Genomic DNA, 17,556 nt, shown 5'->3' with positions numbered 1-17,556 from the left:
ATGCTTTGAGCATTCCCTGTAAGACCAGTATTAGTTTCCGATACACCACTGCAGGTTCAATGTATTCCTTGCACCTTCAAATTGACGATGAAACACAAAAATCGCATCGGAATTAAATACAAAATGCGCAATGCCGCCTTAAGTACAAGAACAGAGACCCTTCTTACAGTCGGTGCTTTGAGCATTCCCTTTGAGACCAGTATTAGTTTCTGATACACCACTGCAGGTTCAATTTATTCCTTGGACCTTCACATTGACGATGAAACACAGAAATCGCATCGGAAGTAATTACAAATGGCCCAATGACGTCATAAGTACAAGAATAGAGACTCTTCTTAGAGTCGGTGCTTTGAGGATTCCCTTTGAGACCAGTATTAGTTTCTGATACACCACTGCAGGTTCAATGTATTCCTTGGACCTTCACATTGACGATGAAACACAGAAATCGCATCGGAATTTATTACAAAAGGCACAATGCCGTCATAAGTACAAGAATAGAGACTCTTCTTACAGTCGGTGCTTTGAGTATCCCCTGTGAGACCAGTATTAGTTTCCGATACACCACTGCAGGTTCAATGTATTCCTTGCACCTTCACACTGACGATGAAACACAGAAATCGCATCGGAATTAAATACAAAAGGCGCAATGCCGCCTTAAGTACAAGAATAGAGACTCTTCTTACAGCAAGTGCTTTGAGCATTCCCTTTGAGACCAGTATTAGTTTCTGATACACCACTGCAGGTTCAATGTATTCCTTGGACCTTCACATTGACGATGAAACACAGAAATCGCATCGGAATTAATTACAAAAGGCACTATGTCGTAATAAGTACAAGAATATAGACTCTTCTTACAGTCGGTGCTTTGGGCATTCCCTGTGAGACCAGAATTAGTTTCTGATACACCACTGCAGGTTCAATGTATTCCTTGGACCTTCACATTGACGATAAAACACAGAAATCGCATCGGAATTAATTACAAAAGGCACAATGCCGTCATAAGTACAAGAATAGAGACTCTTCTTACAGTCGGTGCTTTGAGCATTCCCTGTGAGACCAGTATTAGTTTCCGACACACCACTGCAATTTCAATGAATTCCTTGGACCTTCACATTGACGATGAAACACAGATATCGCATTGGAATGAAATACAAAAGGCAAACTGCCGCGAAAGTACAAGAATAGAGACTCTTCTTACAATCGGTGTTTTCAGCATTCCCTGTGAGACCAGTATTAGTTTCCGATACTCCTCAGCAGGTTCAATGTATTCCTAGGACCTTCATAGTGACGATGAAACACAGAAATCGCATCGGAATTAAAAACAAAAGGCAAAATGTTGCCTTAAGTACAAGAATAATGACTCTTCTTATTGTCGGTGCTTTGAGCATTCCCTGTGAGACCAGTATTAGTTTCCGATACACCACTGCAGGTTCAATGTATTCCTAGGACCTTCACATTGACGATGAAACACAGAAATCGCATCGGAATTAAATACAAAAGGCACAATGTCACCTTAAGTACAAGAATAGAGATTCTTCATACAGTCGGTGCTTTGAGCATTCCCTGTGAGACCAGTATTAGTTTCCGATACACCACTCCAGGTTCAATGTATTCCTTGGACATTCACATTGACAATGAAACACAGAAATCGCATCGGAATGAAATACAAAAGGCAAACTGCTGCGTATGTACAAGAATAGAGATTCTTCTGACAGTCGGTGCTTCGAGCTTTCCCTGTGGGACCTGTATTAGTTTCCGATACACCACTGCAGGTTCAATGTATTCCTTGGACCTTCACATTGAAGATGAAACACAGAAATCGCATCGGAAATAAATACAAAAGGCACAATGTCGCCTTAAGTACAAGAATAGAGACTCTTCTTACAGTCGGTGCTTTGAGCATTCCCTGTGAGACCAGTATTAGTTTCCGATACACCACTGCAGGTTCAATGTATTCCTTGGACCTTCACATTGACGATGAAACACAGAAATCGCATCGGAAATAAATACAAAAGGCACAATGTCGCCTTAAGTACAAGAATAGAGACTCTTCTTACAGTCGGTGCTTTGAGCATTCCCTGTGAGACCAGTATTAGTTTCCGCTACACCACTGCAGGTTCAATGTATTCCTTGGAACTTCACATTGACGATGAAACACAGAAATCGCATCGGAATTAAATACAAAAGGTGCAATGCCGCCTTAATTACAAGAATAGAGACCCTTCTTATGCTTTGAACATTCCCTGTAAGACCAGTATTAGTTTCCGATACACCACTGCAGGTTCAATGTATTCCTTGCACCTTCACAATGACGATGAAACACAGAAATCGCATCGGAATTAAATACAAAATGCGTAATGCTGCCTTAAGTACAAGAATAGAGACTCTTCTTACAGTCGGTGCTTTGAGCATTCCCTTTGAGACCAGTATTAGTTTCTGATACACCACTGCAGGTTCAATGTATGCCTTGGACCTTCACATTGACGATGAAACACAGAAATCGCATCGGAATTAATTACAAAAGGCACAATGCCGTCATAAGTACAAGAATAGAGACTCTTCTTACAGTCGGTGCTTTGAGCATTCCCTTTGAGACCAGTATTAGTTTCTGATACACCACTGCAGGTTCAATGTATTCCTTGGACCTTCACATTGACGATGAAACACAGAAATCGCCTCGGAATTTATTACAAAAGGCACAATGCCGTCATATGTACAAGAATAGAGACTCTTCTTACAGTCGGTGCTTTGAGCATTCCCTGTGAGACCAGTATTTGTTTCCGAGACACTACTGCAGGTTCAATGTATTCCTTGCACCTTCACATTGACGATGAAACACAGAATTGCATCGGAATTAAATACAAAAGGCGTAATGCCGCCTTAAGTACAAGAATAGAGACTCTTCTTACAGTAGGTGCTTTGAATATTCCCTTTGAGACCAGTATTAGTTTCTGATACACCACTGCAGGTTCAATGTATTCCTTGGACCTTCACATTGACGATGAAACACAGAAATCGCATCGGAATTAATTACAAAAGGCACTATGCCGTCATAAGTACAAGATTATTGACTCTTCTTACAGTCGGTGCTTTGGGCATTCCCTGTGAGACCAGTATTGGTTTCTGATACACCACTGCAGGTTCAATGTATTCCTTGGACCTTCACATTGACGATGAAACATAGAAATCGCATTGGAATGAAATACAAAAGGCAAACTGCCGCGTAAGTACAAGAATAGAGACTCTTCTTACAATCGGTGTTTTCAGCATTCCCTGTGAGACCAGTATTAGTTTCCGATACTCCTCAGCAGGTTCAATGTATTCCTAGGACCTTCATAGTGACGATGAAACACAGAAATCGCATCGGAATAAAAAACAAAAGGCAAAATGCTGCCTCAAGTACAGGAATAAAGACTCTTCTTACTGTCGGTGCTTTGAGCATTCCCTGTGAGACCAGTATTAGTTTCCGATACACCACTGCAGGTTCAATGTATTCCTAGGACCTTCACATTGACGATGAAACACAGAAATCGCATCGGAATTAAATACAAAAGGCACAATGTCGCCTTAAGTACAAGAATAGAGACTCTTCATACAGTCGGTGCTTTGAGCATTCCCTGTGAGACCAGTATTAGTTTCCGCTACACCACTCCAGGTTCAATGTATTCCTTGGACATTCACATAGACGATGAATCACAGAAATCGCATCGGAATGAAATACAAAAGGCAAACTGCTGCGCTAGTACAAGAATAGAGATTCTTCTTACAGTCGGTGTTTCCAGCTTTCCCTGTGAGACCTGTATTAGTTTCCGATACACCACTGCAGGTTCAATGTATTCCTAGGACCTTCATATTGACGATGAAACACAGAAATCGCATCGGAATGAAACACAAAAGGCACAATGTTGCGTTAAGTACAAGATTAGAGACTCTTCTTACAGTCGGTGTTTGGGCATTCCCTGTGAGACCAGTATTAGTTTCTGATACACCACTGCAGGTTCAATGTATTCCTGGGACCTTCACATTGACGATAACACACAGAAATCGCATCGGAATTAATTACAAAAGGCACAATGCCGTCATAAGTACAAGAATAGGGACTCTTCTTACAGTCGGTGCTTTGAGCATTCCCTGTGAGACCAGTATTAGTTTCCGATACACCACTGCAGGTTCAATTTATTCCTTGGACCTTCACATTGACGATGAAACACAGAAATCGCATCAGAATTAAATACAAAAGGCACAATGTCGCCTTAAGTACAAGAATAGAGACTCTTCTTACAGTCGGTGCTTTGAGCATTCCCTGTGAGACCAGTATTAGTTTCCGATACACCACTGCAGGTTCAATGTATTCCTTGGACCTTCACATTGACGATGAAACACAGAAATCGCATCGGAATGAAATACAAAAGGCAAACTGACGCGTAAATACAGGAATAGAGACTCTTCTTACAGTCGGTGTTTTCAGCACTCCCTGTGAGACCAGTATTTGTTTCCGATACTCCTCAGCAGGTTCAATGTATTCCTAGGACCTTCATATTGACGATGAAACACAGAAATCGCATCGGAATGAAATACAAAAGGCACAATGCTGCGTTAAGTACAAGAATAGAGACTCTTCTTACATTCGATGCTTTGGGCATTCCCTGTGAGACCAGTATTAGTTTCTGATACACCACTGAATGTTCAAGGTATTCCTTGGACCTTCACATTGACGATAAAACTCAGAAATCGCATCGGAATTAATTATAAAAGGCACAATGCCGCCTTAAGTACAAGAATAGAGACTCTTCTTACAGTCGATGCTTTGAGCATTCCCTGTGAGACCAGTATTAGTTTCCGATACACCACTGCAGGTTCAATGTATTCCTTGCACCTTCACATTGACGATGAAAACAGAAATCGCATCGGAATTAAATACAAAAGGCGCAATGTCGCCTTAAGTACAAGAATAGAGACTCTTCTTACAGTCGGTGCTTTGAGCATTCCCTGTGAGACCAGTATTAGTTTCCGATACACCACTGCAGGTTCAATGTATTCCTTGGACCTTCACATTGACTATGAAACACAGAAATCGCATCGGAAATAAATACAAAAGGCGCAATGCCGCCTTAAGTACAAGAATAGAGACTCTTCTTACAGCAAGTGCTTTGAGCATTCCCTTTGAGACCAGTATTAGTTTCTGATACACCACTGCAGGTTCAATGTATTCCTTGGACCTTCACATTGACGATGAAACACAGAAATCGCATCGGAATTAATTACAAAAGGCACTATGTCGTAATAAGTACAAGAATATAGACTCTTCTTACAGTCGGTGCTTTGGGCATTCCCTGTGAGACCAGTATTAGTTTCTGATACACCACTGCAGGTTCAATGTATTCCTTGGACCTTCACATTGACGATAAAACACAGAAATCGCATCGGAATTAATTACAAAAGGCACAATGCCGTCATAAGTACAAGAATAGAGACTCTTCTTACAGTCGGTGCTTTGAGCATTCCCTGTGAGACCAGTATTAGTTTCCGACACACCACTGCAATTTCAATGAATTCCTTGGACCTTCACATTGACGATGAAACACAGATATCGCATTGGAATGAAATACAATAGGCAAACTGCCGCGTAAGTACAAGAATAGAGACTCTTCTTACAATCGGTGTTTTCAGCATTCCCTGTGAGACCAGTATTAGTTTCCGATACTTCTCAGCAGGTTCAATGTATTCCTAGGACCTTCATAGTGACGATGAAACACAGAAATCGCATCGGAATTAAAAACAAAAGGCAAAATGTTGCCTTAAGTACAAGAATAATGACTCTTCTTACTGTCGGTGCTTTGAGCATTCCCTGTGAGACCAGTATTAGTTTCCGATACACCACTGCAGGTTCAATGTATTCCTAGGACCTTCACATTGACGATGAGACACAGAAATCGCATCGGAATTAAATACAAAAGGCACAATGTCACCTTAAGTACAAGAATAGAGATTCTTCATACAGTCGGTGCGTTGAGCATTCCCTGTGAGACCAGTATTAGTTTCCGATACACCACTCCAGGTTCAATGTATTCCTTGGACATTCACATTGACAATGAAACACAGAAATCGCATCGGAATGAAATACAAAAGGCAAACTGCTGCGTATGTACAAGAATAGAGATTCTTCTGACAGTCGGTGCTTCGAGCTTTCCCTGTGGGACCTGTATTGGTTTCCGATACACCACTGCAGGTTCAGTGTATTCCTTGGACCTTCTCATTGACGATGAAACACAGAAATCGCATCGGAATTAAATACAAAAGGCACAATGTCGCCTTAAGTACAAGAATAGAGACTCTTCTTCCAGTCGGTGCTTTGAGCATTCCCTGTGAGACCAGTATTAGTTTCCGATACACCACTGCAGGTTCAATGTATTCCTTGGACCTTCTCATTGACGATGAAACACAGAAATCGCATCGGAATTAAATACAAAAGGCACAATGTCGCCTTAAGTACAAGAATAGAGACTCTTCTTACAGTCGGTGCTTTGAGCATTCCCTGTGAGACCAGTATTAGATTCCGATACACCATTGCAGGTTCAATGTATTCCTTGAACCTTCACATTGACGATGAAATACAGAAATCGCATCGGAATGAAATACAAAAGGCAAACTGCTGCGTAAGTACAAGAATAGAGACTCTTCTTACAGTCGGTGTTTTCAGCATTCCCTGTGAGACCAGTATTAGTTTCCGATACTCCTCAGCAGGTTCAATGTATTCCTAGGACCTTCATATTGACGATGAAACACAGAAATCGCATCGGAATTAATTACAAAAGGCACAATGCCGTCATAAGTACAAGAATAGCGACTCTTCTTACAGTCGGTGCTTTGGGCTTTCCCTGTGAGAGCAGTATTAGTTTCTGATACACCACTGCAGGTTCAATGTATTCCTTGGACCTTCACATTGACGATAAAACACAGAAATCGCACCGGAATTAATTACAAAAGGCACAATGCCGTCATAAGTACAAGAATAGAGACTCTTCTTACAGTCGATGCTTTGAGCATTCCATGTGAGACCAGTGTTAGTTTCCGATACACCACTGCAGGTTCAATGTATTCCTTGGACCTTCACATTGACGATGAAGCAAAGAAATCGTATCGGAATTAAATACAAAACGTGCAATGCCGCCTTAAGTACAAGAATAGAGACTCTTTTTACAGTCGGTGCTTTGAGCATTCCCTGTGAGACCAGTATTAGTTTCCGATACACCACTGCTGGTTCAATGTATTCCTTGCACCTTCACAATGAAGATGAAACACAGAAATCGCATCGGAATTAAATACAAAAGGCGCAATGCCGCCTTAAGTACTAGAATAGAGACTCTTCTTACAGTCGGTGCCTTTAGCATTCCCTTTGAGACCAGTATTAGTTTCTGATACACCACTGCAGGTTCAATGTATTCCTTGGACCTTCACATTGACGATGAAACACAGAAATCGCATCGGAATTAATTACAAAAATCACAATGCCGTCATAAGTACAAGAATAGAGACTCTTCTTAAAGTCGGTGCTTCCAGCTTTCCCTGTGAGACCAGTATTAGGTTCCGATACACCACTGCAGGTTCAATGTATTCCTTGGACCTTCACATTGACGATGAAACACAGAAATCGCATCGGAATTAATTACAAAAGGCACAATGCCGTCATAAGTCGAAGAATAGGGACTCTTCTTACAGTCGGTGCTTTGAGCATTCCCTGTGAGACCAGTATTAGTTTCCGATACACCACTGCAGGTTCAATGTATTCCTTGGACCTTCACATTGACGATGAAACACAGAAATCGCATCGGAAATAAATACAAAAGGCACAATGTCGCCTTAAGTACAAGAATAGAGACTCTTCTTACAGTCGGTGCTTTGGTCATTCCCTGTGAGACCAGTATTAGTTTCCGATACACCACTGCAGGTTCAATGTATTCCTTGGAACTTCACATTGACGATGAAACACAGAAATCGCATCGGAATTAAATTCGAAAGGTGCAATGCCGCCTTCAGTACAAGAATAGAAACTCTTCTTATGCTTTGAGCATTCCCTGTAAGACCAGTATTAGTTTCCGATACACCACTGCAGGTTCAATGTATTCCTTGCACCTTCACAATGACGATGAAACACAGAAATCGCATCGGAATTAAATACAAAATGCGTAATGCCGCCTTAAGTACAAGAATAGAGACTCTTCTTACAGTCGGTGCTTTGAGCATTCCCTTTGAGACCAGTATTAGTTTCTGATACACCACTGCAGGTTCAATGTATTCCTTGGACCTTCACATTGACGATGAAACACAGAAATCGCATCGGAATTAATTACAAAATGCACAATGCCGTCATAAGTACAAGAATAGGGACTCTTCTTACAGTCGGTGCTTTGAGCATTCCCTTTGAGACCAGTATTAGTTTCTGATACACCACTGCTGGTTTAATGTATTCCTTGGACCTTCACATTGACGATGAAACACAGAAATCGCCTCGGAATTTATTACAAAAGGCACAATGCCGTCATAAGTACAAGAATAGAGACTCTTCTTACAGTCGGTGCTTTGAGCATTCCCTGTGAGACCAGTAATTGTTTCCGAGACACCACTGCAGGTTCAATGTATTCCTTGCACCTTCACATTGACGATGAAACTCAGAATTGCATCGGAATTAAATACAAAAGGCGCAATGCCGCCATAAGTACAAGAATAGAGACTCCTCTTACAGTAGGTGCTTTGAACATTCCCTTTGAGACCAGTATTAGTTTCTGATACACCACTGCAGGTTCAATGTATTCCTTGGACCTTCACATTGACGATGAAACACAGAAATCGCATCGGAATTAATTACAGAAGGCACTATGCCGTCATAAGTACAAGATTATAGACTCTTCTTACAGTCGGTGCTTTGGGCATTCCCTGTGAGACCAGTATTGGTTTCTGATACACCACTGCAGGTTCAATGTATTCCTTGGACCTTCACATTGACGATGAAACACAGAAATCGCATTGGAATGAAATACAAAAGGCAAACTGCCGCGTAAGTACAAGAATAGAGACTCTTCTTACAATCGGTGTTTTCAGCATTCCCTGTGAGACCAGTATTAGTTTCCGATACTCCTCAGCAGGTTCAATGTATTCCTAGGACCTTCATAGTGACGATGAAACACAGAAATCGCATCGGAATTAAAAACAAAAGGCAAAATGCTGCCTTAAGTACAAGAATAAAGACTCCTCTTACTGTCGGTGCTTTGAGCATTCCCTGTGAGACCAGTATTAGTTTCCGATACACCACTGCAGGTTCAATGTATTCCTAGGACCTTCACATTGACGATGAAACACAGAAATCGCATCGGAATTAAATACAAAAGGCACAATGTCGCCTTAAGTACAAGAATAGAGACTCTTTATACAGTCGGTGCTTTGAGCATTCCCTGTGAGACCAGTATTAGTTTCCGCTACACCACTCCAGGTTCAATGTATTCCTTGGACATTCACATAGACGATGAATCACAGAAATCGCATCGGAATGAAATACAAAAGGCAAACTGCTGCGTAAGTACAAGAATAGAGATTCTTCTTACAGTCGGTGTTTCCAGCTTTCCCTGTGAGACCTGTATTAGTTTCCGATACACCACTGCAGGTTCAATGTATTCCTAGGACCTTCATATTGACGATGAAACACAGAAATCGCATCGGAATGAAATACAAAAGGCACAATGTTGCGTTAAGTACAAGATTAGAGACTCTTCTTACACTCGGTGTTTGGGCATTCCCTGTGAGACCAGTATTAGTTTCTGATACACCACTGCAGGTTCAATGTATTCCTTGGACCTTCACATTGACGATAAAACACAGAAATCGCATTGGAATTAATTACAAAACGCACAATGCCGTCATAAGTACAAGAATAGGGACTCTTCTTACAGTCGGTGCTTTGAGCATTCCCTGTGAGACCAGTATTAGTTTCCGATACACCACTGCAGGTTCAATTTATTCCTTGGACCTTCACATTGACGATGAAACACAGAAATCGCATCGGAATTAAATACAAAAGGCACAATGTCGCCTTAAGTACAAGAATAGAGACTCTTCTTACAGTCGGTGCTTTGAGCATTCCCTGTGAGACCAGTATTAGTTTCCGATACACCACTGCAGGTTCAATGTATTCCTTGGACCTTCACATTGACGATGAAACACAGAAATCGCATCGGAATGAAATACAAAAGGCAAACTGACGCGTAAATACAGGAATAGAGACTCTTCTTACAGTCGGTGTTTTCAGCACTCCCTGTGAGACCAGTATTTGTTTCCGATACTCCTCAGCAGGTTCAATGTATTCCTAGGACCTTCATATTGACGATGAAACACAGAAATCGCATCGGAATGAAATACAAAAGGCACAATGTTGCGTTAAGTACAAGAATAGAGACTCTTCTTACATTCGGTGCTTTGGGCATTCCCTGTGAGACCAGTATTAGTTTCTGATACACCACTGAATGTTCAAGGTATTCCTTGGACCTTCACATTGACGATAAAACTCAGAAATCGCATCGGAATTAATTACAAAACGCACAATGCCGTCATAAGTACAAGAATAAAGACTCTTCTTACAGTCGGTGCTTTGAGCATTCCCTGTGAGACCAGTATTAGTTTCCGATACACCACTGCAGGTTCAATGTATTCCTTGGACCTTCACATTGACGATGAAACACAGAAATCGCATCGGAATTAAATACAAAAAGTGCAATGCCGCCTTAAGTACAAGAATAGAGACTCTTCTTATGCTTTGAGCATTCCCTGTGAGACCAGTATTAGTTTCCGATACACCACTCCAGGTTCAATGTATTCCTTGGACATTCACATAGACGATGAATCACAGAAATCGCATCGGAATGAAATACAAAAGGCAAACTGCTGCGTAAGTACAAGAATAGAGATTCTTCTTACAGTCGGTGTTTCCAGCTTTCCCTGTAAGACCTGTATTAGTTTCCGATACACCACTGCAGGTTCAATGTATTCCTAGGACCTTCATATTGACGATGAAACACAGAAATCGCATCGGAATGAAATACAAAAGGCACAATGTTGCGTTAAGTACAAGATTAGAGACTCTTCTTACAGTCGGTGTTTGGGCATTCCCTGTGAGACCAGTATTAGTTTCTGATACACCACTGCAGGTTCAATGTATTCCTTGGACCTTCACATTGACGATAAAACACAGAAATCGCATTGGAATTAATTACAAAACGCACAATGCCGTCATAAGTACAAGAATAGGGACTCTTCTTACAGTCGGTGCTTTGAGCATTCCCTGTGAGACCAGTATTAGTTTCCGATACACCACTGCAGGTTCAATTTATTCCTTGGACCTTCACATTGACGATGAAACACAGAAATCGCATCGGAATTAAATACAAAAGGCACAATGTCGCCTTAAGTACAAGAATAGAGACTCTTCTTACAGTCGGTGCTTTGAGCATTCCCTGTGAGACCAGTATTAGTTTCCGATACACCACTGCAGGTTCAATGTATTCCTTGGACCTTCACATTGACGATGAAACACAGAAATCGCATCGGAATGAAATACAAAAGGCAAACTGACGCGTAAATACAGGAATAGAGACTCTTCTTACAGTCGGTGTTTTCAGCACTCCCTGTGAGACCAGTATTTGTTTCCGATACTCCTCAGCAGGTTCAATGTATTCCTAGGACCTTCATATTGACGATGAAACACAGAAATCGCATCGGAATGAAATACAAAAGGCACAATGTTGCGTTAAGTACAAGAATAGAGACTCTTCTTACATTCGGTGCTTTGGGCATTCCCTGTGAGACCAGTATTAGTTTCTGATACACCACTGAATGTTCAAGGTATTCCTTGGACCTTCACATTGACGATAAAACTCAGAAATCGCATCGGATTTAATTACAAAACGCACAATGCCGTCATAAGTACAAGAATAAAGACTCTTCTTACAGTCGGTGCTTTGAGCATTCCCTGTGAGACCAGTATTAGTTTCCGATACACCACTGCAGGTTCAATGTATTCCTTGGACCTTCACATTGACGATGAAACACAGAAATCGCATCGGAATTAAATACAAAAAGTGCAATGCCGCCTTAAGTACAAGAATAGAGACTCTTCTTATGCTTTGAGCATTCCCTGTGAGACCAGTATTAGTTTCCGATACACCACTGCAGGTTCAATGTATTCCTTGCACTTTCACATTGACGATGAACACAGAAATCGCATCGGAATTAAATACAAAAGGCGCAATGTCGCCTTAAGTACAAGAATAGAGACTCTTCTTACAGTCGGTGCTTTGAGCATTCCCTGTGAGACCAGTATTAGTTTCCGATACACCACTGCAGGTTCAATGTATTCCTTGGACCTTCACATTGACGATGAAACACAGAAATCGCATCGGAATTAATTACAAAAGCCACAATGACGCCTTAAGTACAAGAATAGAGACTCTTCTTACAGTCGATGCTTTGAGCATTCCCTGTGAGACCAGTATTAGTTTCCGATACACCACTGCAGGTTCAATGTATTCCTTGGACCTTCAGATTGACGTTGAAAAACAGAAATCGCATCGGAATTAAATACAAAACGCGCAATGCCGCCTTAAGTACAAGATTAGAGATTCTTCTTACAGTCGGTGCTTTGAGCATTCCCTGTGAGACCAGTATTAGTTTCTGATACACCACTGCAGGTTCAATGTATTCCTTGGACCTTCACGTTGACGATGAAACACAGAAATCGCATCGGTATTAATTACAAAAGGCACAATGATGTCATAAGTACAAGAATAGAGACTCTTCTTACAGTCGGTGCTTTGAGCATTCCCTGTGAGACCATTATTAGTTTTTGATACACCACTGCAGGTTCAATGTATTCCTTGGACCATCACATTGACGATGAAACACAGAAATCGCATCGGAATTAAATACAAAAGGCGCAATGCCGCCTTAAGTACAAGAATAGAGACTCTTCTTACAGTCGGTTCTTTGAGCATTCCCTGTGAGACCAGTATTAGATTCCGATACACCACTGCAGGTTCAATGTATTCCTTGGAGCTTAACATTGACGACGAAACACAGAAATCGCATCGGAATTAAATACAAAGGGCACAATGCCGTCTTAAGTACAAGAATAGAGACTCTTCTTACAGTCAGTGGTTTCAGCATTCCCTGTGAGACCAGTATTAGTTTCCGATACACCTCAGCAGGTTCAATGTATTCCTAGGACCTTCACATTGACGATGAAACACAGAAATCGCATCGGAATTAAATACAAAAGGCACAATGTCGCCTTAAGTACAAGAATAGAGACTCTTCTTACAGTCGGTGCTTTGAGCATTCCCTGTGAGACCAGTATTAGTTTCCATACACCACTGGAGTTTCAATGTATTCCTAGGACATTCACATTGACGATGAAACACAGAAATCGCATCGGAATTAAATACAAAAGGCACAATGTCGCCTTAAGTTGAAGAATAGAGACTCTTCTTACAGACGGTGCTTTCAGCATTCCCTGTGAGACCAGTATTAGTTTCCGTTACACCTCAGCAGTTTCAATGTATTCCTAGGACCTTCACATTGACGATGAAACAAAGAAATCGCATCGGAATGAAATACAAAAGGCAAACTGCCGCGTAAGTACAAAAATAGAGACTCTTCTTACAGTCGGTGCTTTCAGCATTCCCTGTGAGACCAGTATTAGTTTCCGATACACCTCAGCAGGTTTAATGTATTCCTAGGACCTTCACATTGACGATGAAACACAGAAATCGCATCTGAATAAAATACAAAAGGCTTAATGTCGCCTTAAGTACAAGAATAGAGACTCCTCTTACACTCGGTGCGTTGAGCATTCCCTGTGAGACCCGTATTAGTTTCCGATACACCACTGCAGATTTAATGTATTCCTTGGAACTTCACATTGACGATGAAACACAGAAATCGCATCGGAATGAAATACAAAAGGCATACTGCCGCGTAATTACAAGAATAGAGACTCTTCCTACAGTCGGGGCTTTCAGCATTCCCTGTGAGACCAGTATTAGTTTCCGATACACCTCAGCAGGTTCAATGTATTCCTAGGACCTTCACATTGACGATGAAACAGAGAAATCGCATCGGAATTAAATACAAAAGGCACAATGCCGTCTTAAGTACAAGAATAGAGACTCTTCTTACAGTCGGTGCTTTCAGCATTCCCTGTGAGACCAGTATTAGTTTCCGATACACCACTGCAGGTTCAATGTATTCTTTGGACCTTCACATTGACGATGAAACACAGAAATCGCATCGGAATGAAATACAAAAGGCAAACTGCCGCGTAAGTACAAGAATAGAGACTCTTCTTACAGTCGGTGCTTTCAGCATTCCCTGTGAGACCAGTATTAGTTTCCGATACACCTCAGCAGGTTCAATGTATTCCTAGGACCTTCACACTGACGATGAAACACAGAAATCGCATCGGAATTAAATACAAAAATCGCAATGCCGCGTAAGTACAAGAATAGAGACTCTTCATACGGTTGGTGCTTTCAGCATTCCCTGTGAGACCAGTATTAGTTTCCGATACACCTCAGCAGGTTCAATGTATTCCTAGGACCTTCACATTGACGATTAAACACAGAAATCGCATCGGAATTAAATACAAAAGGCACAATGTCGCCTTACGTACAAGAATACAGACTCTTCTTACAGTCGGTGCTTTGAGCATTCCCTGTGGCACCAGTATTAGTTTACGTTACACCACTGCAGGTTCAATGTATTCCTAGGACCTTCACATTGACGATGAAACACACAGAAATCGCATCGGAATTAAATACAAAAGGCACAATGTCGCCTTAAGTTCAAGAATAGAGAGTCTTCTTGCAGTCGGTGCTTTGAGTATTCCCTGTGAGACCAGAATTAGTTTCCGATACACCACTCCAGGTTCAATGTATTCCTTGGACCTTCACATTAACGATGAAACACAGAAATCGCTTCGGAATTAAATACAAAAGGCAAACTGCCGCGTAAGTACAAGAATAGAGACTCTTCCCACAGTCGGTTCTTTCAGCATTCCCTGTGAGACCAGTATTAGTTTCCGATACACCTCAGCAGGTTCAATGTATTCCTAGGACCTTGACATTATTGATGAATCACAGAAATCGCATCGGAATTAAATACAAAAATCGCAATGCCGCCTTAAGTACAAGAATAGAGACTCTTCTTACAGTCGGTGCTTTGAGCATTCCCTGTGAGACCAGAATTAGTTTCCGATACTCCACTACAGGTTCAATGTATTCCTTGGACATTCACATTGACGATGAAACACAGAAATCGCGTCGGAATGAAATACAAAAGGCAACCTGCCGCGTAAGTACCAGAATAGAGACTCTTCTTACAGTAGGTGCTTTCAGCATTTCCTGTGAGACCAGTATTAGTTTCCGATACACCTCAGCAGGTTCAATGTATTCCTAGGACCTTCACATTGACGATTAAACACAGAAATCGCATCGGAATTAAATACAAAAGGCACAATGCCGTCTTAAGTACAAGAATAGAGACTCTTCTTACAGTCGGTGCTTTCAGCATTCCCTGTGAGACCAGTATTAGTTTCCGATACACCTCAGCAGGTTCAATGTATTCCTAGGACCTTCACATTGACGATGAAACACAGAAATCGCATCGGAATTAAATACAAATGGCACAATGTCGCCTTAAGTACAAGAATAGAGTCTCTTCTTACAGTCGGTGCTTTGAGCATTCCCTGTGAGACCAGTATTAGTTTCCGATACACCACTGCAGGTTCGATGTATTCCTTGGACCTTCACATTGACGATAAAACACAGAAATCGCATCGGAATTAAATACAAAAGGCACAATGCCGCATTAAGTACAAGAATAGAGACTCTTCTTACAGTCGGTGCTTTGAGCATTCCCTGTGAGACCAGAATTAGTTTCCGATACACCACTCCAGGTTCAATGTATTCCTTGGACCTTCACATTGACGATGAAACACAGAAATCGCAACGGAATTAAATACAAGAGGCAAACTGCCGCGTAAGTACAAGAAAACAGACTCTTCTTACGGTCGGTGCTTTCAGCATTCCCTGTGAGACCAGTATTAGTTTCCGATATACCTCAATAGGTTCAATGTATTCCTAGGACCTTCACATTGACGATGAAACACAGAAATCGCATCTGAATTAAATACAAAAGGCAAAATGTCCCCTTAAGTACAAGAATAGAGACTCTTCTTACTGTCGGTGCTTTGAGCATTCCCTGTGAGACCAGAATTAGTTTCTGATACACCATTCCAGGTTAAATGTATTCCTGGGACCTTCACATTGACGATGAAACACAGAAATCGCATCGGCATGAAATACAAAAGGCAAACTGCCGCATAAGTACAAGAATAGAGACTCTTCTTACAGTCGGTGCTTACAGCATTCCCTGTGAGACCAGTATAAGTTTCCGATACACCTCAGCAGGTTCAATGTATTCCTAGGACCTTCACATTGACGATGTAACACAGAAATCGCATCGGAATTAAATACAAAAGGCACAATGTTGCCTTAAGTACAAGAATAGAGACTCTTCTTACACTAGTTGCTTTGAGCATTCCCTGTGAGACCAGTATTAGTTTCCGATACACCATTGCAGGTTCAATGTATTCCTTGGACCTTCACATTGCCGTTGAAATACAGAAATCGCATCGGAATGAAATACAAAAGGCAAACTGTCACGTAAGTACAAGAATAGAGACTCTTCCTACAGTCGGTGCTCTCAGCATTCCCTGTGAGACCAGTATTAGTTTCCGATACACCTCAGCAGGTTCAATGTATTCCTAGGACCTTCACATTGACGATGAAACACAGAAATCGCATCGGAATTAAATACAAAAGGCGCAATGCCGCCTTAAGTACAAGAATAGAGACTCTTCTTACAGTCGGTGCTTTGAGCATTCCCTGTGAGACCAGAATTAGTTTCCGATACACCACTCAAGGTTCAATGTATTCCTTGGACATTCACATTGACGATGAAACACAGAAATCGCATCGGAATGAAATACAAAAGGCAAACTGCCGCGTAAGTACAAGAATAGACTCTCTTCGTACAGTCGGTGCTTTCAGCATTCCCTGTGAGTCCAGTATTAGTTTCCGATACACCTAAGCAGGTTCAATGTATTCCTAGGACCTTCACATTGACGATGAAACACAGAAATCGCATCGGAATTAAATACAAAAGGCACAATGTCGCGTTAAGTACAAGAATAGAGACTCTTCTTACAGTCGGTACTTTGAGCATTCCCTGTGGGACAAGTATTAGTGCCGTTACACCACTGCAGGTTCAGTGTATTCCTAGGAACTTCACATTGACGATGAAACACAGAAATCGCATCGGAGTTAAATACAAAAGGCACAATGCGGCGTAAGTACAAGAATAGAGACTCTTCTTACAGTCGGTGCTTTAAGCATTCCCTGTGAGACCAGTATTAGTTTCCGATACACCTCAGCAGGTTCAATGTATTCCGAG

This window comes from Schistocerca serialis, chromosome 8 (genome assembly GCF_023864345.2).
Source record: "Schistocerca serialis cubense isolate TAMUIC-IGC-003099 chromosome 8, iqSchSeri2.2, whole genome shotgun sequence".
Classification (NCBI taxonomy): domain Eukaryota; kingdom Metazoa; phylum Arthropoda; class Insecta; order Orthoptera; family Acrididae; genus Schistocerca; species Schistocerca serialis.
Note: the sequence above shows the minus strand (reverse complement) of the source record.